General features: G+C 42.0%; 1 long non-coding RNA gene across 1 annotated transcript in view; it reads right to left on the bottom strand.

Moving 5' to 3' along the window:
* Nucleotides 1–3,292: 3,292 nt before the first annotated feature.
* The window catches only part of LOC136793717 (uncharacterized), a 45,716-nt gene continuing 25,994 nt past the window's right edge, over nt 3,293–23,014 (bottom strand). Inside the window, exon 3 of the long non-coding RNA XR_010839337.1 lies at nt 3,293–3,899. This is a non-coding gene — a long non-coding RNA (uncharacterized lncRNA). The remainder of the gene's footprint in view (nt 3,900–23,014) is intronic.

Raw genomic sequence — 23,014 nt, forward strand, 5'->3', positions numbered from 1 at the left:
CACAGATGTAAATTAGCTACCTGTCAATAATCATGAAATTAACATGCTTAAGGCTCATTTTATGTTTGATAATCTCTACCTCTATAATTAATTATAGATTAGGATCAATATGCAACACCTTTTAAGAGGATAGTTTGAGGCAGTGAAAAATTAGAAATGGACTAAGTACTCAACAATAAAGGGTAGGTTTAATAAATCATGATACACCCATAGGATAGCATGCCATCCACCATAAAAAATTGTGTTGGCAAAGATCTACATAACTGACAGGAGAAATGTTCATGTCTTATTGATATATCAAAAAAGCAGGTAAGATATGGTATGAGCCTGATTAGGCTGAAATATTTATATACAGATACATACACAAAATATGAGTTTTATTTTCTTTTGTGCTTTTTCTTTACTTTGCAAATTTCTACAATGAACATCTACTGCTTTTATAATCAAAGAAATCTGTTAAATTCATTACACATATTTGAGAGATGGGAAATTCTTCACTGTGACTTTTTAGGGTCAGGCAGGACTTCTTTAACTTTTGTTGGAATTTTACAGCCCTAAAAACAGAAACTAAGAGTTTTGCAGACTGTTTCCTGAAGACAGGGCCATTAGGTATGGCAGAAGGAAAGCCAATGCGGTGCTGAGCTTCATCAAGAAGGATACTGAAACCAGAAGTCATTGTGCCCTGCCCTCCTCATGCAGACTGTGATGCCAAAACATGTTACTTGCTGGGTCTCACATAAAAATAATAGAGAGACTCACCCCATAATCCAGTTTATGGAAGACATTCTGTCTGCTTTTCCAGAGGATTCCCCATACCAAAACTATGGAGGCTGAGGAGTCATGTATGGTGCATATTTATGAAGCTCTCCAGGGTTGGAAGAGGACAAACACGAATATGATTTTCAACACCTTCTTATGAAAAAAAGGGAACATCCCTAGCACGAAATGGGTAATTTTAGAAAAGAATTGAAAAGGACACATGCTTTACAGAGCCATTAATACCTTCTATAGAGATGATTACCTTCCAGAGGTGCTCCAGGTGGGTCACCGAAAAGCCTAAGTGAAATGAGTGGAGTAGGAGTATGTCCCTAACTTGGTGGCTTCCAGCGTTTTTTTTGTACTTGTGGCATCATATTGGAGATGCACTTGATTAAAGACCTCAAGATAGCACTAATGAGCCATTAATGACTACAATGCAGTCATCAACAGCAGTATAATAATGTCTTTCAGCATCTATAGAAGCATTCAGTCTCCTCATAAATGGCTTGTGTCCTTTTCAGTGCTGTGGTCCTTAGGAGTAGAGCTCTCTATTACCCTGACACACTCTGTTCCATTCTCTTCAGTGGATTTTTATATGTTCCACTGAACATGGGTTCCTTCCTCAGGACTTAACCTCTGTCCCTGTTATGGGTTGAATGTGTGCGTCCCCCCAGATTTATATGTTGAAGCCCTAACTCCCAATGTAATGGTATTTGGAGATGGGACTTTTGGGAGGTCATTAGGTTTAGATGAAGTCGTGGGGCCCCCATGATGGTATTAGTGTCCTTAGGAGAAGAGGAAGAGAGATCAGCTCTCTCTCTCTTCCCATGTGCTGGCACCAAGGAAAGGCCATGTGAGCACACAATGAGAAGGCAGACACCTGCAAGCCAGAAAGAAGGTTCTTACCAGAACCTGACCATACTGAGACCCTGCACTTCTAGCCTCCAGAACTGTGAGAAAATAAATGTCTGTTGTTTAAGCCACTCAGTCTATGGTATTTTGTTACAGCAGCCCAAGAAGACTAAGACAGTCCCCTTACCCACAGCAAGCTGTACTACTTGCTAAACTGAGTCACCCAATATTGTCAGCTCAGAGAACTACATGACCATCACTGCCCTACCAGTGTGTATACTCCAGTGCAGCAAAAATAAATATCACACTTATTCAGATTCGGTGGCTCACTGGTGAAAGTCAGGGGGAGACTGGTCGAGCACCCCTGTTCCAGCCTGTGATGGCTGCCTCCAGCATATGGTCAGAGAGCTTGTAACACTGGGCTACGTGTACTTTTGTTCTGACCTAGGATGACACTTCTTACGTCTTTGTGAAACAAATATTTGTAAAACGAATGAGTGAGGTATTCTTGGTGTTTCAGAGGTCCGTACGATATTTCTTTGGTTGTATCTCTGGAAATCTCTGGGGTTTTGACAATTCATCCATTCTTTTTTTCTAGTTCCTATTGCCCAACCCTATGTATAGAATGAGAAAATGGGCCAGGGTGAGGAATGCCACATTCAGGTGAGAGAGGACTTAGTTGAGGGGAGACCATTAATTAGAGGAGTCTTCCTCCTTAGACCGGTTTCTTAGTCTTGGCTGCCAAAGCCTAACTAGTTGGTAAAATAGCGGATCAAATTATAATTGTGTATGTGTGTTGGGGGTGGTTTGTAGGCATGTATTTGCATATTGGTTAGGTTGTATATTGATGCCCTCACAGATGAAGCTCTCAGGGCTAGGTCCTCATAGAATTATGACAATTCTGATAGAATAGGGAATGTCTCTGTTGTGTGTGCTTGCAGGTGGGTGACGGTGGAATGTGTGTATAGGTTGAAAAAATTCCCCGTTGATCCTGATTTACTCTTCACTTGTGAACGATTCATTTAGGGAATTGTCACCTCAGTTTTGCATCCTCATGAAAAGGTTGTTTCGACTTTATTTCTCTGGATCTCCTTCATCCACACTCTGGGATCATCACTTTCTAGGGTCATTATCAGAGGGAAAAAAGCCCAGCTCATTAATAAGCTGATGCAACACCAAATGCCTGATTTTGCAGAGCAGTGTCTGGCTGTAAGAGAGGCAGGGCCCATGGGTTTCTATTATTGTAATTAAGTGCTAGATCCCAGTGGGCAGACAAGTTCCAAATCCCAAAACTTCTTTGTCTTTTTCATGAGTCAGGATGGGCTGAGGTTCGAGTTTGCTAGATGAACACTCTCAGAGTCATTGATGCAGAAGATGCTGTCTGAGGAGAGATAGGATAAGGCCCAGAGAGCCTGGGGGTGGTGAGGTCCGGTGGAAAGGGACACCAGGCAACAGGTCTGATGTGGGAAGGGAGAGGCCAATCAGAAAGTGTGTGGATAAACAAGGAGAGACCAGGGGCCTGTAAATGACCATGAGAGAAGTCCCATGTTGTCTCTTCTCCCTCCTTATAAGACAAGCTCTGTTCAGTAGCAGCAGTGTTGAACTCCGAGGGCTGAAAGCCATGGAGAGGTCATTTGATGTATTAGTTTTCTATTTGCTGCTGTAACAAGTTACCACAAACTTGGCCGCTTAAAAAACATGATTTTATTACCTTAAAGCTCTGTGATCAGAGGTCTGACACAAGAATCATTGGCCTACAAAAACCAGAACTGCATTCCTCTCTAGAGGCTTATAGGGGAGAACCTGTTTCCTGGCTTTGTCCAGCTTCTAGAAGCCACCAAGGTCCTTGGCTCAGGGTTGCCTTCCCCTTTTTCAAAACCAGCAACACTGAATCTTTTGAGGGTCCTTTTCCACAGTCATATCATTCTCTGACTCTCCTGCCTTCCTCTTCTACTTTTAAGGGCCCTGTGATTACATTGGCCCCACTTGCATATCATCCAGGGTATTCTTCCATCTCAAGTCAGCTGTTTAGCAACCTTAGTTCCATCTGCAAACTTTAGTCCTCTTTGCCATGTAGCTCACAGGTTCTGGGGATTAGGGCATGGTCATCTTCAGGAGCCATTATTCTGTCTTCCATACTTGGTTTTGCTCCTGGTCCACTTTCACCATCCAGTGCAGGCACAGGCTTTGTGTTTTGGTAGCAACTCAGCTCCATGAATTAAGGTCTCAAAGACATCATTCTTCTACTTGTAGCTCTATTTCTGCTTACCTTCCAGCCTGGAACACTCCTAGAAGTGCATAAGGAATAGTTTTAGAGAAGAATTTTTAAAGGTGTACTACTAAACATGCAAGTACCATAGGACCCAGCAATTGGCATTTACTCCAGGGAAACGAAGGCTTATCTTCACATAAAAATGAATGTTTAGGGACTTGCCTGGTGGTCCAGTGGTTAAAAATCCTCCTTCCAATACAGGGGACGTGGGTTCGATCCCTGGTCGGGGAACTAAGATCCCACATATTGTGGGTCAAGTAAGCCTGCACACTGCAACTACTGAGCCCACGTGCTGCAACTAGAGAGAAGCCCGTGTGCCACAACGAAGAGCCCGTGTGCTGCAACTAAGACATGACACAGCCAAATAAATAAATTATATATATATATGTATGTATATATATATATATGTATATATATATATATATATATATATATATATATATATATAAAGAATGTTTACAGCAACTTTCTTTGTAATAGGAAAACGCTGGAAACAACTCAGATGTTCTTCAATAGGTGAATGGTTAAACAAATTGCAGTCCATCCATATAATGGAAAACTACTCAGCAAGAAAAAGAAAGGAACATATGATATATACAACTACTTGGATCAATCTCTAGAGAATTATGCAGAATATAAAAAAGCAATCTCAGAAGTTTTCCTACTGTATTAACCCATTTATATAACATTCTTAAAAAATTTTTTTGAAGTATAGTTGACTTACAATGTTTTGTTAGTTTCAGATGTACAGCAAACTGATTCAGTGATTTGGTCAAAATGATTCATATTATTTTTCAGATTCTTTTTTTTTGTGTGTACAGCAAAGTGATTCAGTGATTCGGTCAAAGTGATTCATATTATTTTTCAGATTCTTTTTTTTTTTTTTTTTGTGGTACGCGGGCCTCTCACTGCTGTGGCCTCTCCCGTTGCGGAGCACAGGCTCCGGACGCGCAGGCTTAGCGGCCATGGCTCACGGGGCCACCTGCTTTGCGGCATGTGGGATCTTCCCGGACCGGGGCACGAACCCGTGTCCCCTGCATCGGCAAGTGGATTCTCAACCACTGCGCCACCAGGGAAGCCCCAGGTTCTTTTCCCTTATAGGTTATTACAAAATATTGAGTATAGTTCCCTGTGCTATACAGTAGGTCCTTGTTGGTTATCTATTTTATATATAGTAGTGTGTATATGTTAATCCCAAGCTCCTAATTTATCTCTCGCCCCTTTCCCCTTTGGTAACTATAAGTTCATTTTCTATGTCTGTGGGCCTATTTCCATTTTGTATACAAGTTTATTTGTATCTTTTTTCTTTTCAGGTTGCACATATAAGTGGTATCATATGATATTTATCTTCAGCTGTCTGGCTTACTTCACTTAGTATGATAATCTCTAGGTCCATCCATGTTGCTGCAAATGGCATTATTTCATGTTTTTTTAATGGCTGAGTGATACTTCCTTATATATATATTCTACATCTTCTTTATCCATTCATCTGTCGATGGACATTTAGGTTGCTTCCACGTCTTGGCTATTGTAAATAGTACTGCAATGAACATTGGGGTGCATGTATCTTTTTAAGTTAGAGTTTTCTCTGGATATATGACCAGGAGTGGAATTTCAGGATCATATGGTAGCTTTATTTTATTTTATTTTATTATATATATATATATTTTAACATCTTTATTGGAGTATAATTGCTTTACAATGGTGTGTTAGTTTCTGCTTTACAACAAAGTGAATCAGCTATACATATACATATGTTCCCATATCTCTTCCCTCTTGTGTCTCCCTCCCTCCCACCCTCCCTATCCCACCCCTCTAGGTGGTCACAAACCACCCAGCTGATCTCCCTGTGCCATGCATCTGCTTCCCACTAGCTATCCACCCTATATTTGGTAGTGTATATATGTCCATGCCACTCTCTCACTTTGTCACAGCTTACCCTTCCCCCTCCCCGTATCCTCAAGTCCCTGCTCTAGTAGGTCTGTGTTTTATTCCCGTCCTACCCCCAGGTTCTTCATGACATTTTTTTCCCCCTTAGATTTCATATATATGTGTTAGCATACAGTATTTATTTTTCTCCTTCTGACTTACTTCACTCTGTATGACAGACTCCAGGTCCATCCACCTCACTACAAATAACTCAGTTTCATTTCTTTTTATGGCTGAGTAATACTCAATTGTATATATGTATCACATCTTCTTTATCCATTCAACTGTCAATGGACACTTAGGTTGTTTCCATGTCCCAGCTATTGTAAATAGAGCTGCAATGAACATTGTGGTACATGACTCTTTTTGAATTATGGTTTTCTCAGGGTATATGCCCAGGAGTGGGATTGCTGGGTCGTATGGTAGTTCTATTTGTAGTTTTTTAAGGAACCTGCATACTGTTCTCCATAGTGGCTGTATCAATTTACTTCCCATCAACAGTGCAAGAGGGTTCCCTGTTCTCCAGACCCTCTCCAGCATTTATTGTTTCTAGATTTTTTGATGATGGCCATTCTGACTGGTGTGAGATGATACCTCATTGTAGTTTTGATTTGCATTTCTCTAATGATTAATGATGTTGAGCATTCTTTCATGTGTTTGTTGGCAATCTGTATATCTTCGTTGGAGAAATGTCTATTTAGGTCTTCTGCCCATTTTTGGATTGGGTTGTTTGTTTGTTTTGTTATTGAGCTGCATGAGTTGCTTATAAATTTTGGAGATTAATCCTTTGTCAGTTGCTTCATTTGCAACTATTTTCTCCCATTCTGAGGGTTGTCTTTTGGACTTGTTTATGGTATCCTTTACTGTGCAAAAGCTTTTAAATTTGATTAGGTTCCATTTGTTTATTTTGTTTTTATTTCCATTTCTCTAGGAGACAGATCCAAAAAGATATTGCTGCAATTTATAGCAAAGAGTGTTCTGCTTATGCTTTCCTATAGGAGTTTTACAGTATCCGGTCTTACATTTTGGTCTTTAATCCATTTTGAATTTATTTATGTGTATGGTGTTGGAGAATGTTCTTATTTCACTCTTACATGTAGCTGTCCAGTTTTCCCAGCACAACTTATTGAAGAGCCTATCTTTTCTGCATTTTATATTTTTACCTCCTTTGTCATAGATTAATTGACATAGGTGTGTGGGTTTATCTCTGGGCTTTTTATCCTGTTTCATTGATCTATATTTCTGTTTTTGTGTCAGTACCATACTGTCTTGATTACTATAGCTTTGTAGTAAAGTCTGAAGTCAGGGAGCCTGATTCCTCCAGCTTCATTTTTCTTTCTCAAGATTGCTTTGGTTATTTGGGGTCTTTTTCATTTTCATACAAATTAAAAAAAATTTTGTTCTTGTTCTGTGAAAAATGCCATTGGTAATTTGATAGGGATTGCATTGAATCTGTAGATTGCTTTGGGTAGTATAGTCATTTTGACAATATTGATTCATCCAATCCAAGAACATGGTATATTTTTCCATCTGTTGGTGTCATCTTCGATTTCTTTCATCAGCATCTTATAGTTTTTGGAGTACAGGTCTTTTGCCTCCTTAGGTAGGTTTGTTCCTAGGTATTTTATTCTTTGTGATGCAAAGGTATATAACATTCTTGAAATAACAGAATTTTAGAAATGGAGAGCAGATTGGTGGTTGCCTGGGGTTAAGGAGGGGGTAGAATGGGAGGAGGTGGGTGTGGTTCTAGAAAGGCAAGGCAATGGACCCTTGTAGTGATGGAAATGTTCTATATCTTGACTGTATAAATAGCAGCATCCTAGTTGTGATAGTGTACTATGGTCTTGCAAGATGTAACACTGTGGGACTTAAGTAAATGGCACAGGACATCTCTCTGTATTATTTCTTATAACTGCACATGAACCTCCTATTTTCTCAAAACTGTAGATTCACTTGCAGTTGTAAGAAAATTTAATTAAAAAAAAAATGCTTTTGACTTACAGAGTCAGCAACAGACTTGGAGATGACGCTGCCTTCCAAGGCGGCACGGGAGAGTTCTAGAAACCTGCACATGTGCCCTGAGGGCAGTTAGTGGGTTCAGGGCTTTGTCTCTAACTCAGCTTATGCCACTTTGGAAACATTTTGTATGTTTTTGAATATGGGTAACTAAATCATTTCCTCCAGTGCCAAGAAGTTAGTTTCACACAGCATCAAGTGTATGGGGCCACTGAGGGTTCCAGACAAGACGGCACATCCCTTGGTAAAGGTCTGTCTGTCTTCCTTTGTCCTCTCTCACACCCTCTCTCTCGTGTCTCTCCTTCCACAGGCTTCACGAATCCTGCTGGGCAGAGGGTGCCTGGATGCCGGGTAGAGGGTGCCTGGGTGCTGGGTCTTGGTGGGGGAGTTGGAGGAGGAAGGGAGGGGAGGAGGAGGGGAGGGTAAAGGGAGGGCGTGGGGCTCTCTTTCTTGGGAACTACGGCCCCCCTTTCTCTCCCCCTCCCCGTTGACCGCACCCAGCCACGTGCAGACTGTGGTGAGGGAGCCACGCGGGGAGAGCGCTGGGTCAGCAGCACGAGGTGGCTCCTGGCTGGCTCCCGGAGTTGGCTTTGCTCAAGGCAAGAGCTGTCAACTCTGCTCTTTTGAAAATGAGCAACAAAGGGGAAAAGAAAGAAAAGAGAAAGGGAAGTGGGGGAGCCAAGGGTGGGAGCGGGGGAGGCCAGGGCCCGGAGAACAGGTGGGGACTATTTAAACAGAAGGCCTGACTCAGCCGTTTTCTTTCACTGAGTTTCCAAAGGACTGTTTGTTTTAACTCCTCCAGGCGGGTGACAGGAGCAAGGCTGGGAGGGGGCGGCATCCCCATCCCTGGGGAGGAAGGAGCCTGGGCTTTGTGGGGGAGGGGGAGAGATTGGGGTTGGGCAAAGCAGGCAACCTCTGGGCTCACAGCAGCCTGTCCTCCAGGGACCGGGTTAGGGGTTTCATTTTGCTTACTTTCTGGTTTCTGAGTTCCAGGATAACATTTTGTCAAAACTAGGGAAACTTTGGGCCCCTTTGGGCCTTACAGAGGTTGGGGAAGTGGGGCTGAGAAGCTTGAGGAAGAGCTATGAGTGCACCCTGTCCCCGAATGGAGAAGAGAAAATAAATGCCATATGTTAGAGATTCTAAAAATTGATCTAAAGACGTGGAGATGGAAAGAATGACAAAGGGTGAAGAAAACAGAATTCTCAGGCTCTCCTCAGTCTAATTATTGTAAGACACCAGAAAGTTACTTTTCTCTTCCCAGAAGAATGCCTACACTTTCTGAGTACTTGGTTCCTTAACTATATTCACGAACAAGGTAGAGCTTGGGACTTGTAATCAGCTCCTGACAAACCACACCTCCTGCAGGAAGGCCTCCAGGTCACCTTAAAAGGAGTTACATTTATATTTGGTTTCCTCTAGCTCTCTTTCTCTCAATGAATTTACCGTGGGCCTGCATGTATAACCCCGGAGATCAGTGACATGGTCTGTAGCCAAGAAGCACAATTTAGAAATCCAGGGAGGTGTTGTTGTTTGTTTGTTTGTTTTTTTTTTTTTGGTGTGTGTGTGTGTGTGTGTGTGTGTGTGTGTGTGTGTGTGTGTGTGCGTAAGCAACCATTCTGAAAGATAATTTCTTTCAAAATGTTCAGCCTTATTGGAGCACTATTACTGCCTATGACTAAATTAAGCATTTTTCGGATTTGATAGATTTCTCCCTGGGGAGTCAGGTTCAACCTGAACTCCAGCTTGAAATACATTGAGTGGAACACAAAGCTGTACTTCATCCAACAAATGATTAGCATAAAGAAGAGTGTAAATAGGACTCTAGTTCATGGGTTTGTTAGTTCCCCACGCAGCCTGCAAGACTGTAGCCCAGGTTGAGCTTATCAGGTACTGTCCATACTCTCAGTCTCCACTCCGGATTGGGATCCTGGCCCCTTCTCTGTCTCCTCCTCTCCCCTCCACCTCCTAGTCCTCCCTGGGGCTGCCTGGAAATAGCTCAGCAAGGCTTTGCCTGAGCTTGTCCACTCCCACAGGTCAAGGAATCATGCATTTCCCCTGCAAAGAACCAAGCACAGTGTCAGGCATACGTGCTTATTAATAAATGCCTGTTGACTTTGATGATGGTGAGTAAAGGAAGGAGGTGGGTCAGGGACAGACCTGCAATATTTCACCCGGTTGTTTTGCTTGACATCAAATCAGATTCAAAAGCCAAAAAACCTCAGAATTTCTACATTTGACCAGATTCCTAATCCATCCAGGGGAATGTTCTCACTTCCTGAAGATGTGTAGGAGCTGATTCCTATTCTAATGTTTCTACCTCAACAGGGAATCAGATGACAGGGGTAGGATCTGTGCCTTATGGCTTCTCTGGCGACTTCAGACTCTGAAAAATTAAGAGGTTGGATTAAATGAGAAATTCTCCTCTTTTTTCATCACTGAGGATCCCATGATTTCTTTTATTATCACATGACCTCCATATTGTAGAATATTCACGATTAGGAATTTTAAGGATAGTGTTCCATATTCCAAATCTTTAAAATCAAAACCTTAAGTGCTAATTAATGCATAACTGATGTTTACCATATGGAGTTTACTTAGTTTTAGGAAAAAAACCTTGCAATTATTCTAAGTATTGCTGTGCTATGTCCTGTAATAAGCCCTATATGCAACCACCATTAAAATCCAAAAGGAGGGGTTTCAGAGAGCTTCCAGGCTGGTGAAGCATAATGCCTCCACATGCTACCGTGCTGGGCTCCAAACTCTAAGAGGACTGAAGTTTCTTTGTTCTTGACCTCATCCTATGAATCTCTTCATCTGGCTGTTGGTTCCTGGGCTTTAATATTCTCAGTAATAAACCACTCATCTGCTGTGTGGCTTACAGGGTCTTGGTGCTCTGGCCTGGTGTCAGACCTGAGCCTCTGAGGTGGGAGAGCCAAGTTCAGGACATTGGACCCCCAGAGACCTCCTGGACCCACATAATATCAATCAGCGAGAGCTCTCCCAGAGATCTCTTTCTCAACACTAAGACCCAGATCCACCCAATGGACTACAAGCTCCAGTGCTGACATCCCATGCCAAACAACTAGCAAGACAGGAACACAACCCCACCCACTAGCGGAGGGGCTGCCTAAAATCATACAAAGTTCACAGACACCCCAAAACACACCACCGGATGCAGCCCTGCCCACCAGAAAGACAAGATCCAGCCCCACCCACCAGAGCACAGGCTCCAATCCCCTCCATTAGGAAGCCTACACAAGCCACTGAACAAACCTTACCCACTGGGGGAAGACACCAAAAACACCAGGAAATATGAACCTGCAGCCTGCGAAAAGGAGACCACAAACACAGTAAGTTAAGCAAAATGGGAAGACAGAGAAATAAGCAGCAGATGAAGGAGCAAGATAAAAACCCACCAGACCAAACAAATGAAGAAGATATAGGCAGCCTACCTGACAAAGAATTCAGAATAATGATAGTAAAGATGATCCAAAATCTTGGAAGTAGAATGGAGAAAATACAAGAAACATTTAACAAGGACCTAGAAGAACTAAAGTTCAAACAAATAATGATGAACAGCAAAATAAATGAAATTAAAAATTCTCTAGAAGCATTCAATAGCAGAATAACTGAGGCAGAAGAACGGATAAGTGACCTGGAAGATAAAATAGTGGGAATAACTACCACAGAGCAGAATAAGGAAAAAAGAATGAAAACAATTGAGGACAGTCTCAGAGACCTCTGGGAAAACATTAAATGCACCAACATTCAAATTAGAGGGGTCCCAGAAGAAGAAGAGAAAAAGAAAGTGTCTGAGAAAATATTTTAAGAGATTATAGTTGAAAACTTCCCTAATATGGGAAAGGAAATAGTCAATTAAGTCCAGGAAGTGCAGAGAGTCCCATACAGGATAAATCCAAGGAGAAACATGCCAAGACACATATTAATCAAACTATTAAAAATTAAATACAAAGAAAAAATATTAAAAGCAGCAAGGGAAAAGCAACAAATAACATACAAGGGAATCCCCATAAGGTTAACACTGATCTTCCAGCAGAAACTCTGCAAGCCAGAAAGGAATGGCAGGACATATGTAAGGTGACAAAAGAGAAAAACTTATAACCAAGATTACTCTACCCAGCAAGGATCTCATTCAGTTATGATGGAGAAATTAAAACCTTTACAGACAAACCAAAGTTAAGATAATTCAGCACCACCAAACCAGCTTTACAACAAATATTAAAGGAACTTCTCTAGGCAGGAAACACAAGAGAAGGAAAAGACCTACAATAACAACCCCAAAACAATTAAGAAAATGGGCATAGGAACATACATATTGATAATTACCATAAATGTAAATGGATTAAATGTTCCAACCAAAAGACATAGACTGGCTGAATGGATACAAAAACAAGACCCATATATATGCTGTCTACAAGAGACCCACTTCAGACCTAGGGACACATACACACTGAAAGTGACAGGACAGAAAAAGATATTCCATGCAAATGGAAATTAAAAGAGCTGGAGTAGCAATTCTCATAGCAGACAAAATAGACTTTAAAATAAACATTATTACAAGAGACAAAGAAGGACACTACATAATGATCAAGGGATCAATCCAGGAAGAAGATATACCAATTGTAAATATTTATGCACCCAACATAGAAGCACCTCTATACATAAGGCAAATGCTAAAAGGGGAAATCAACAGTAACACAATCATAACAGGGGACTTTAACACCCCACTTTCACCAATGGACAGATATTCCAAAATGAAAATAAATAAGGAAACACAAACTTTAAATGACACATTAAACAAGAGGGACTTAATTGATGTTTATAGGACATTCCAACCAAAAACAACAGAATACACTTTCTTCTCAAGTGCTCACAGAAAAATCTCCAGGATAGATCATATCTTGGGTCACAAATCAAGCCTTGGTAAATTTAAGAAAATTGAAATTGTATTAAGTATCTCTTTCGACCACAACACTATGAGACTAGATATCAATTACAAGAAAAAAAACTGTAAAAAATACAAACACATGGAGGCTAGCCAATACACTACTAAATAACCAAGAGATCACTGAGGAAATAAAAAACCTAGAAACAAATGACAATGAAAACAAGACGACCCAAAACCTATGGGATGCAGCAAAAGCAGTTCTAAGAGAGAAGTATATAGCAATACAATCCTACCTCAAGAAACAAGAAACATCTCAAATAAACAACCTAACCTTACAACTAAAGCAATTAGAGAAACAGGAACATAAAACCCCCCAGAGTTAGCAGAAGGAAAGAAATTATAAAGATCAGATCAGAAATAAATGAAAATGAAATGAAGGAAACAATAGCAAAGATCAATAAAACTAAAAGCTGGTTCTTTGAGAAGATAAACAAAATTGATAAACTACTAGCCAGACTCATCAAGAAAAAAAGGGGGAAGACTCAAATCAACATAATTAAACATGAAAAGGGTGAAGTAACAACTGACACTGCAGAAATACAAAGAATCATGAGGGATTACTACAAGCATCTATATGTCAATAAAATGGACAACCTGGAAGAAATGGACAAATTCTAAGAAAAACACAACCTTCTGAGACTGAATCAGGAAAGAATAGAAAATATAAACAGACCAATCACAAGCACTGAAATTGAAACTGTGATTAAAAATCTTCCAACAAAGAAAAACCCAGGACCAGATGGCTTCAAAGGTGAATTCTATCAAACATTTAGAGAAGAGCTAACACCTACCATTCTCAAACTCTTCCAAAATATAGCAGAGGGAGGAACACTCCCAAACTCATTCTACGAGGCCACCAACACCCTGATACCAAAACCAAACAAAGATGTCACAAAAAAAGAAAACTACAGGCCAATATCACTGATGAACATAGATGCAAAAATCCTCAACAAAATACTAGCAAACAAAATCCAACAGCACGTTAAAAGGATCATATACCATGATCAAGTAGGCCTTATCTCTGGAATGCAAGGATTCTTCAATAGACACAAATTGATCACCGTGATACACCGTATTAACAAATTGAAGGATAAAAACCATATGATAACCTCAATAGCAGAAAAAAGCTTTTACAAAATTCAACACCCATTTACGATAAAAAAACTCTCCAGAAGTAGGCATAGAAGGAACTTACCTCAACATAATAAAGACCATATATGACAAACCCACAGGCAACATCATTCTCAATGGTGAAAAATGGAAACCATTTCCTCTACGATTGGGAACAAGACAAGGTTGCCCACTCTCACCACTCTTATTCAACATAGTTTTGGAAGTTTTAGCCACAGCAATCAGGGAAGAAAAAGAAATAAAAGGAATCCAAATCAGAAAAGAAGAAGTAAAGCTGTCACTGTTTGCAGATGACATGATACTGTACATGGAGAATCTAAAGATGCTACCAGAAAACCACTAGAGCTAATCAATGAATTTGGTAAAGTTGCAGGATACAAAATTAATGCACAGAAATCTCTTGCATTCTTTTACACTAATGATGAAAAATCTGAAAGAGAAATAAGGAAACACTCCCATTTACCACTGCAACAAAAAGAATAAAATACCTAGGAATAAACCTACCTAAGGAGACAAAAGACCTGTATGCAGAAAACTATAAGACACTGATGAAAGAAATTAAAGATGATACTAACAGATGGAGAGATATACCATGTTCTTGGATTGGAAGAATCAATATTGTGAAAATGACTCTATTACCCAAAGCAATCTACAGATTCAATGCAATCCCTATCAAATTACCAATAGCATTTTTTACAGAACCAGAACAAAAAATTTTAAAATTTGTTGGAGACACAAAAGACCCCAAATAGCCAAAGCAGTCTTGAGGGGAAAAAACGGAGCTAGAGGGATCAGACTCCCTGACTTCAGACTATACTACAAAGCTATAGTAATCAAGACAATATGGTACTGGCACAGAAACAGAAACATAGATTAATGGAATAAGATAGAAAGCCCAGATATAAACCCACACACCTACAGTCAACTAATCTGTGACAAAGGAGGGAAGGATATACAATGGAGAAAAGACAGCCTCCTCAATAAGTGGTGCTGGGAAAACTGGACAGCTACATATAAAAGAATGAAATTAGAACAGTCCCTAACACCATACACAAAAATAAACTTAAAATGGATTCTAGACCTAAATGTAAGACTGGACACTATAAAACTCTTAGAGGAAAACATAGGAAGAACACTCTTTGACTTAAATCACAGCAAGATCTTTTTTGATTCTCCCCCTAGAGTAATGGAAATAAAAACCAAAATAAACAAATGGGACCTAATGAAATGTAAAAGCTTTTGCACAGCAAAGGAAACCATAAACAAGATGAAAAGACAACCCTTAGAAGGGGAGAAAATATCTTCAAACAAATCAACAGACAAAGGATTAATCTCCAAAATATATAAACAGCTCATACAGCTCAATATTAAAAAAACAAACAACCCAATCCAAAAATGGGCAGAAGACCTAAATAGACATTTGTCCAAAGAAGACATACAGATGGCCAAGAAGCACATGAAAAGCTGTTTAACGTCACTAATTTTTAGAGAAATGTAAATCAAAACTACAATGAAGTATCACGTCACACCAGTTAGAATGGGCATGATCAGAAATCTACAAACAACAAATGCTGGAGAGGGTGTGGAGAAAAGGGAACACTCTTGCATTGTTGGTGGGAATGTAAATTGATACAGCCACTATGGAGAACAGTATGGAGGTTCCTTAAAAACTGAAAATAGAATTACCATATGATCCAGCAATCCCACTACTGAGCATATACCCAGAGAAAACCATAATTCAAAAAGACACATGCACCCCAATGTTCATTGCAGCACTACTTACAATAGCTAGGTCATGGAAGCAACCTAAATGCCCATCGACAGACAAATGGATAAAGAAGATGTGGTACATATATACAATGGAATATTACTCAGCCATAGAAAGGAATGAAATTGGGTCATTTGTTGAGATGTGGATGGACCTAGAGACTGTCATATAGAGTGAAGTAAGTCAGAAAGAGAAAAACAAATATCGTATATTGACACATATATGTGGAACCTAGAAAAATGGTACAGGTGAGCCAGTTTGCTGGGCAGAAATTGAGACACTGAGGTAGAGAACAAACATATGGACACCAAGGGGGGAAAGCCATGGGGTGGTGGTGGTGGCGGTGTGATGTATTGGGTGATTGGGATTGACATGTATACACTGATATGTATAAAATTGATGAGTAATAAGAACCTGCTATAAAAAATATTAAAAAAATTAAATTAAAAATTAAAATAAAACTGGGCAAAGGATCTGAATACACATTTCTCAAAAGAAGATTACATGTATATATAATATATATGTGTTAATAAGTTAATAAGTACTTGAAAATATTTTCAAGCTAGTTAGCCATCAGAGAAATGCAAATTAAAATCACAATAAAATAGCTCTTCACCTTCATGACTATAATTAAAAAGTCAGATAATAATAGTAACAAGTGTTGGTGAGGATGTGGAGAAATTGGACCTCTCATACATTGCTGATGGGAGTGTGAACTCCTACAGTTTCTGGAAATAGTCTGGTGGTTCCTCAAAAATTTGAACATAGACTTAACATAAGACCCAGCAATGCCACTCCTGGTATAGACCCAAGAGAACTGAAAACATGTCCACACAAAACTTGAACATGGATATTCATAGCAGCATTATTCATAATAGCTAATAAGTGAGAACAACCTAAATGTCCATCAATGGATGAATGGATAAACAAAATGTGGAAGCTCATGTTGGTCTCACGACATCATTGCTTTAGATGCTGACTTTGGAACCTAATCTCCATGTAAGATGCTTCACAGAGCCACTTCTCAGAACTTCAGCGCCTGCTGCAATAATGACATGAACTAGGTTGAGCCCTGAGGGAGCTCACAGTCTTGTCCTGTCCCTATTCCACTCCCTGGGGCTACTTCTTGTGTCTTTACAGGTGACCAGATGATGCTACCCTGCCCTTTCTCTCTTTATAAATGATCTGACATGGAAGGTTGAGGAGGGGGTTGATCTGATCCAGTAAATAATTTCTAACAGATCCAAATACAAACTTTTGATAGCTCCTATTTTTTTTTTAATTTATGAAGAGGAAAGAGATACCTGCCCATTCCTGACACTGAAAATGAGGTTTAGTCACCATCTCGTGATATGATGACCAACACACCAAACCTAACCGCAATAGCGGATTTAAGCAATTGCTTTAGATTGTTCCTCATTTACCATCCATCCATCCACCTGCCTGTTTATTATTTTATTTTATTTTATTTTTCTTTAAATTTATTTATTTATTTATGGCTGTGTTGGGTCTTCATTTCTGTGCGAGGGCTTTCCTCTAGTTGTGGCAAGCGGGGGCCACTCTTCATCGCGGTGCGCGGGCCTCTCACTATCGCGGCCTCTCTTGTTGCGGAGCACAGGCTCCAGACGCGCAGGCTCAGTAGTGTGGCTCACGGGCCTAATTGCTCCGTGGCATGTGGGATCTTCCCAGACCAGGGCTCGAACCCATGTCCTCTGCATTAGCAGGCAGATTCTCAACCACTGCGCCACCAGGGAAGCCCTGCCTGTTTATTTTAAATAAAAACGTCCTATACATTATGGCAAAATTTTATGCAATATAAGAAGGCTGACAGGGACAAGCAAACTCTCCTTTCCTGCTCATCCTATTTCCCCAGTTTCTCTTCCCAATTTTTAGGGTATATTTTCACAAATATTTCTTGTATAAAAAGCATTATATTGGGGGGGGGATGAATTAGGAGGTTTGGGATTACCATACACACGCTACTATATATAAAATAGGTAACCAACAAGAACCTACTGTATAGCACAGGGAACTACACTCAATATCTTGTAATAACCTATAATGGAAAATAATCTGAACACAAAGACATATATATATCTGAATCACTTTGCTTATACCTGAAACTAATATGACATTGTAAAACAACTTATACTTCAATTAAAAACATTTTAGGGCTTCCCTGGTGGCGCAGTGGTTGAGAGTCCGCCTGCCGATGCAGGGGACGCGGGTTCGTGCCCCGGTCTGGGAAGGTCCCACGTGCCGCGGAGCGGCTGGGCCCGTGAGCCATGGCCGCTGAGCCTGCGCGTCCGGAGCCTGTGCCCCGCAACGGGAGAGGCCACAGCAGTGAGAGGCCCGCGTACCGCCAAAAACAAACAAACAAAAACATTTTAAAAGCATTACATTTAAATCCTTGTATTTTATTTATTTTTTTCTTAAATAATATCATAAAATACATACTGTTTCACCTTGTTCTATTTCACTTAACAGTATATCTTGGATTTTCCCACATCTCTGAAGCTACTTTTCTCTCTCACTCCTTCCTGACGCTTCCTTCTTAGCTCTCACACTGACGTTCAAGTTCTGCTTGTGGCCTCTTCAGTTGTGGCAATGTATATGAATAACAACAATAACAACATAGCAAATTTATAGCACTTTACATATATTTACTCATTTAATCCATGCAATGAAATTATCCGCACTTTGTGGATGAGGGAACTGAGCAGTAGAGAGGTCACAGCAGGATAGTGACCAGTAAGAGCTGGGATTTGAAACAGGCAGTCTGGCTCTGGAGTCCCCCCAGCCCAACTTCTATGATATACCTGCCTTGGCCATATATATTTAGCTTTGTTTGCTTTATTGATTTCAATATTTCCTACATTCTCAGATGAGAGGCTCCTTCTTCTGGGTTGGGCTCTGCCCTCCACCCCTGCTAGGGGTGATAAAACTCAAACAGGATCTGGGGATGATAAAACTGGGAGTTGTGAAGCAACATGTACTCCTGGATGGAACGCAAACATTTGCACATAATCTCACCTTCCAGGGATTACCTGACTGGGGAAAAAATCGGGTCACAGCAAGTTCCCAAACATATCTGCTCTGGCTGGTGTGTCTTGGGAACTCTATGCAGTGCTCCCTCTACTTTCTCCCACATAGGTTTTGGAACCCCTGAAGAATGCCTCATGAGTGCTGCACAAATCAGTTCCCTTGACCATCTCCCCTGGAAGCTGCCACTTTCCAGCCGCCTGTCCTGGCTCCCGGCCAGGGTGCCTCTGATTTTGCAAAGGCCACAAGGGGCAGTTACATACCAGATGACTGCCTAAGGGGCTGCCCTGCTGGTGCCTGCCTGTTCTGCAGCGAGAGGAGATAAGTGTCTTCCAAGAGTTCTGAGCAAAGTGCTTGGAGGAGGGCCCTGAGGTGGGGGAGAGCCTTTGGATCTCGGGGTTGGGGACTGCTCACAAGGGGGTGCCTTTGATCTGGAGACTGTGTCAGTGGATGTGGGCAGATGCTATTCTGGGCAAGGAGAACATCACAGACGAGACACACCAATCTGTCATCTGGGACTTCTGAGTGGTGCTCTATGCCGAGACCTGAACTCAGCTGGAGCCGCCCCTAGTTTCCCACTGATTCAAATCCTACCTGACTACACAGGGCGTGCATGAAGCTTTGCCACCTCCTGCTCCAGTCCCTCTTGGACTTCAGTAACATTTATCACCCAGGAGAAATCGACACATATTTATTGAGAGCCAGCTGTTTGCTCAGCACTGCTTTCCATTTGGTGTATATCTTCCCTGGAGTTGGGTGAGGTGGGGGTGAGACAGGACCCTTCTTACCTCCTGCATTGTCTCACCCTCCCTCCTCATCCCAGGCTGTGAAGGTTTTCTCACTATTCAGCACTCATTGAGGGGTTGGCAGCCGTGGCCAGAGCATGGCCTGGAGCTGGGTTTCCTAGAGCTCAGTTTAGATTAGGTGCATGTAGCTGATGAGATAGAGCATAAAGGGAGGAGGAGATGGGTTGCTGAGTCTGGCAGCATCAAAAATCACCTCCATCTCAAAGTCCTGAGCTGCATCCTCTTGTGGATGCATTTGTAAATTACTGGTCAAGTTCTTTGGGGGTTAAAAAAAAAAAAGCAAAGCAAAGCAAAGAGGAGAGAATATTTTCAGACTGTTCAGGAGAAAAATCAGAGCAGTTAATTTCTCCAAAAAGGCAGGCAAAGTGAAGGTGGGACTAGACAGAGACCCTGACACCCTGGGTCCCAGACTCAAGTTCTCATCCATACATACTGCTACTAATTAGAGCCTGGGGTTTCTTGATGCTGCTTACTTGGAATTTTCCAAAAAGATCTGGGTCTCTCCATCCACCAGAGAGAAGGGCTGCTCCCAGGATTTTAAGCCGTATGACTTGAAACTAGGTTAACAACAAAGGAATCCACAACACAGCCACACGAGGAAGGGCCACGCCGTGGAGGTGGGTGGGACTGCCTGCCTTGAGGAAGATGCTCTGAGTTCCTGGATATTTGAGAACAAGAGTCAGTCCTTATTTTCTGAAAAGAAGTGGGGTAGAGATGAAAAGGAACCAGTCCCTCAAAGCAGGAGTTGAGTGTATGAAGGGGTTTTTTAAATTTTTTTTTTTTTTTTTTTTTTTTTTTTGCGGTACGCGGGCCTCTCACTGTTGTGGCCTCTCGCGTCGCGGAGCACAGGCTCCGGACGCGCAAGCTCAGCGGCCACGGCTCACGGGCCCAGCCGCTCCGCGGCACGTGGGATCTTCCCGGACCGGGGCATGAACCCGCGTCCCCCGCATCGGCAGGCGGATTCTCAACCACTGCGCCACCAGGGAAGCCCTGTATGAAGGGGTTTTTATTGTTTCTATCCCATAAGCTTTTGAAAATGATGAGAAGAGTTGCAGCACTTTTGGGGATTTTGGGGAGTTCTGGATTGCACTGGAAGTCCATGGAAGCTGAGTGAGAGAAGGAGGGAAGTGGCGCCTAAAAATACTCGGTGGAGGAAGGGCCCATGAGGTCATCGCCCCAGGATACTCTGTCCACCCTGGCCAGACTCTGGCTCCCACCCCACGTCCAGCTCTGAGTACAGTCATCTGAACAGAGCTGGAGATCAGTAATGAGTGTTGACTGACGGACAGCTTGAGAGGGACACAGGGAACTTGGAGAGGGTTCGGAGGTGATGAAATGGCTGGAAACTGGAGCTCAGTGGCAAGGTCAAGCTAATGGGACTGGCTCCACCTGGACAAGAGCTGGGCGGGGCTGAGGGCTGGGGGAAGAGGCATTTCTAGCCCCCGAGGGGTCACGTCCTGGCTTTGCCCCAGCTCTGCAAGGATGGAATCAGAGTCATGTGTGGTTTGGCTTTTGGGGATGGACCATGAGTTCCCAATGCATTTGAAACCCCATGGCAAGGCAGAGCTGCATTTTTCAGGTTATCTGCACAATTGCCCCCTTCTGTAAATGAGAGTGACTAAGATTTATAGCCACTGCAGCTAACAGGTCCTGAAGCCCTCCCAAGCCTATAAGAATGACTCGTGAGTGGTGTGTTTCAGACCGCTGGCATGGGAGTGGTGGAGACATTCTTGAACAGGTGGGGAGCCTGTCTACTGCCCATTAATCACCCTCTTCATTAGGTCACCCACTTCGACAATGGACCCTGGAAGGGAAGACTAGAGCAAGGCCTAAGTGGGTAGGTAAAGACTCTTTTTCTGGGGGAAGGGAACGAGCTCACACTTATGGAACCCCTACTATTGCCAAGAACTTTACATGGGTTTCCCATTTAATTTTTCAATAATCCTATGAGGGAGGGAGGAGAGGGATTATTCTCCCATTTTACAGATAAGAAGATAAAGGCAGAAAGAAATTAAGCAATTTACCCAAACTTGCATAGTTAATTAGTTGTACAGTTGGGGTTTGAGTCAGGGCAGGTCTAATTCCAGAGCCCCTCTGCAGCTGGTGAGGGGATGTGGAGAATGCAATCAGATTTTCATCTGGCTGCGTGCTCTTCACTGGTACCCAGGGAGCATCCTTAGGTCAAGCTTGCTTCTGACTCTCAGGGTCCATGTCTAAATTAAGATGCCAGTTGAAAGTTTCTCCAGAATCCCTCCCCATCTCTTAGGTCTGGATCTGCTCTAAGTGGAGGGTCTACCTTGGAGCCTCTCTGAAGTTCCTTCCAGGCTGAGAGGAAAGCTGAGTGGGGAGGAGGGGGGATGCAGTTTATGTGTCTGGAAGTAGCGAAAGAGATACAATCCCCAAGCTTGGATTGACAGTGGGTGTCTGGTTGCCTCAGCCTGGAATCTGAACCGAACCATTTTCCATGGGTGAATTAGCTAAACAATCCAGCCTACAAAGGGAGCAGCTCTGATCTGTCAGTTAACAAGCTGAGAGGGGTTGGGGGTGCACGGAGCTAGGAGGCGAGGGAGGAGACTGCTGGCGAGAAATCGACCTTCTCTTGTCTTGCTACCCTGAGTCCAGCCTTTCTGCTTGGGAACCTGGGCGGGAGGCTGGTCTGATCTCCCTGTAGTCTGAACGGTGGGAATTTGTTTTGGTGGCAGATTATATTTTCCCTAGGTGGTTTGAATTACACCTGCCCCATTTCATTTAATTAGGGCTGGTGCTGCTGTCTATTGTGTCCAGTGGGCCTTCCTGTATGAATAAATAGTAACATGTTTGTTTTCTTTTGGGTGGGGTATTTTTTTTTTTTAATGATGGGTTGGCAAAGGGGAGAGCGTAAGGAGTGGTGATGAAATCATCAAGAAAGAGGATGTTAGAAGGAAAATTCTCATCTCCCTGGGCCTGCAGGGGTGACCCCCCGCCACTTCTTCTTGGACCCACTTTTACACAATGTATTCAGAACCTCCTCTGTTTTCACTTCTATTCCCCAGCTAGGCTTTCTTTCTCTTTGCAATATGCCTGGGAATCAGGCATTTCCTCCTTTAGTACTGCTTGTCTCCCCTGCCCCTTCTCGTTTTACTGTAATTTTCCATCCAAAATCCTTTCTCTCTCTCTCTCTCTCTCAATAGCTCTGTCTACTATGAGATCATTAACAAGGAGCTTGTTGAATAACCAATGGTATGATCTTGCCATGGAATGTTATGAAGCCAGGAAAAAGGATATAAAGATCTCCATATATTTGACTTGGAACACTTGTCAAGAGACATTACAAAGGAAAAGATGTAAATAGTACACTCCCTTTGTACAATAAAGGGATGCTTATATGTGCACATACATTTCTGGAAATATAGAAAAGAACCATCAGCAGTGGTTGCTTTTAGGGAAGGGGGATAGAGCCTGGATTTGAAGAGAGATCTACTCTTATA

The sequence above is a fragment of the Kogia breviceps genome, chromosome 2, assembly GCF_026419965.1.
Source record: "Kogia breviceps isolate mKogBre1 chromosome 2, mKogBre1 haplotype 1, whole genome shotgun sequence".
NCBI lineage: Eukaryota > Metazoa > Chordata > Mammalia > Artiodactyla > Physeteridae > Kogia > Kogia breviceps.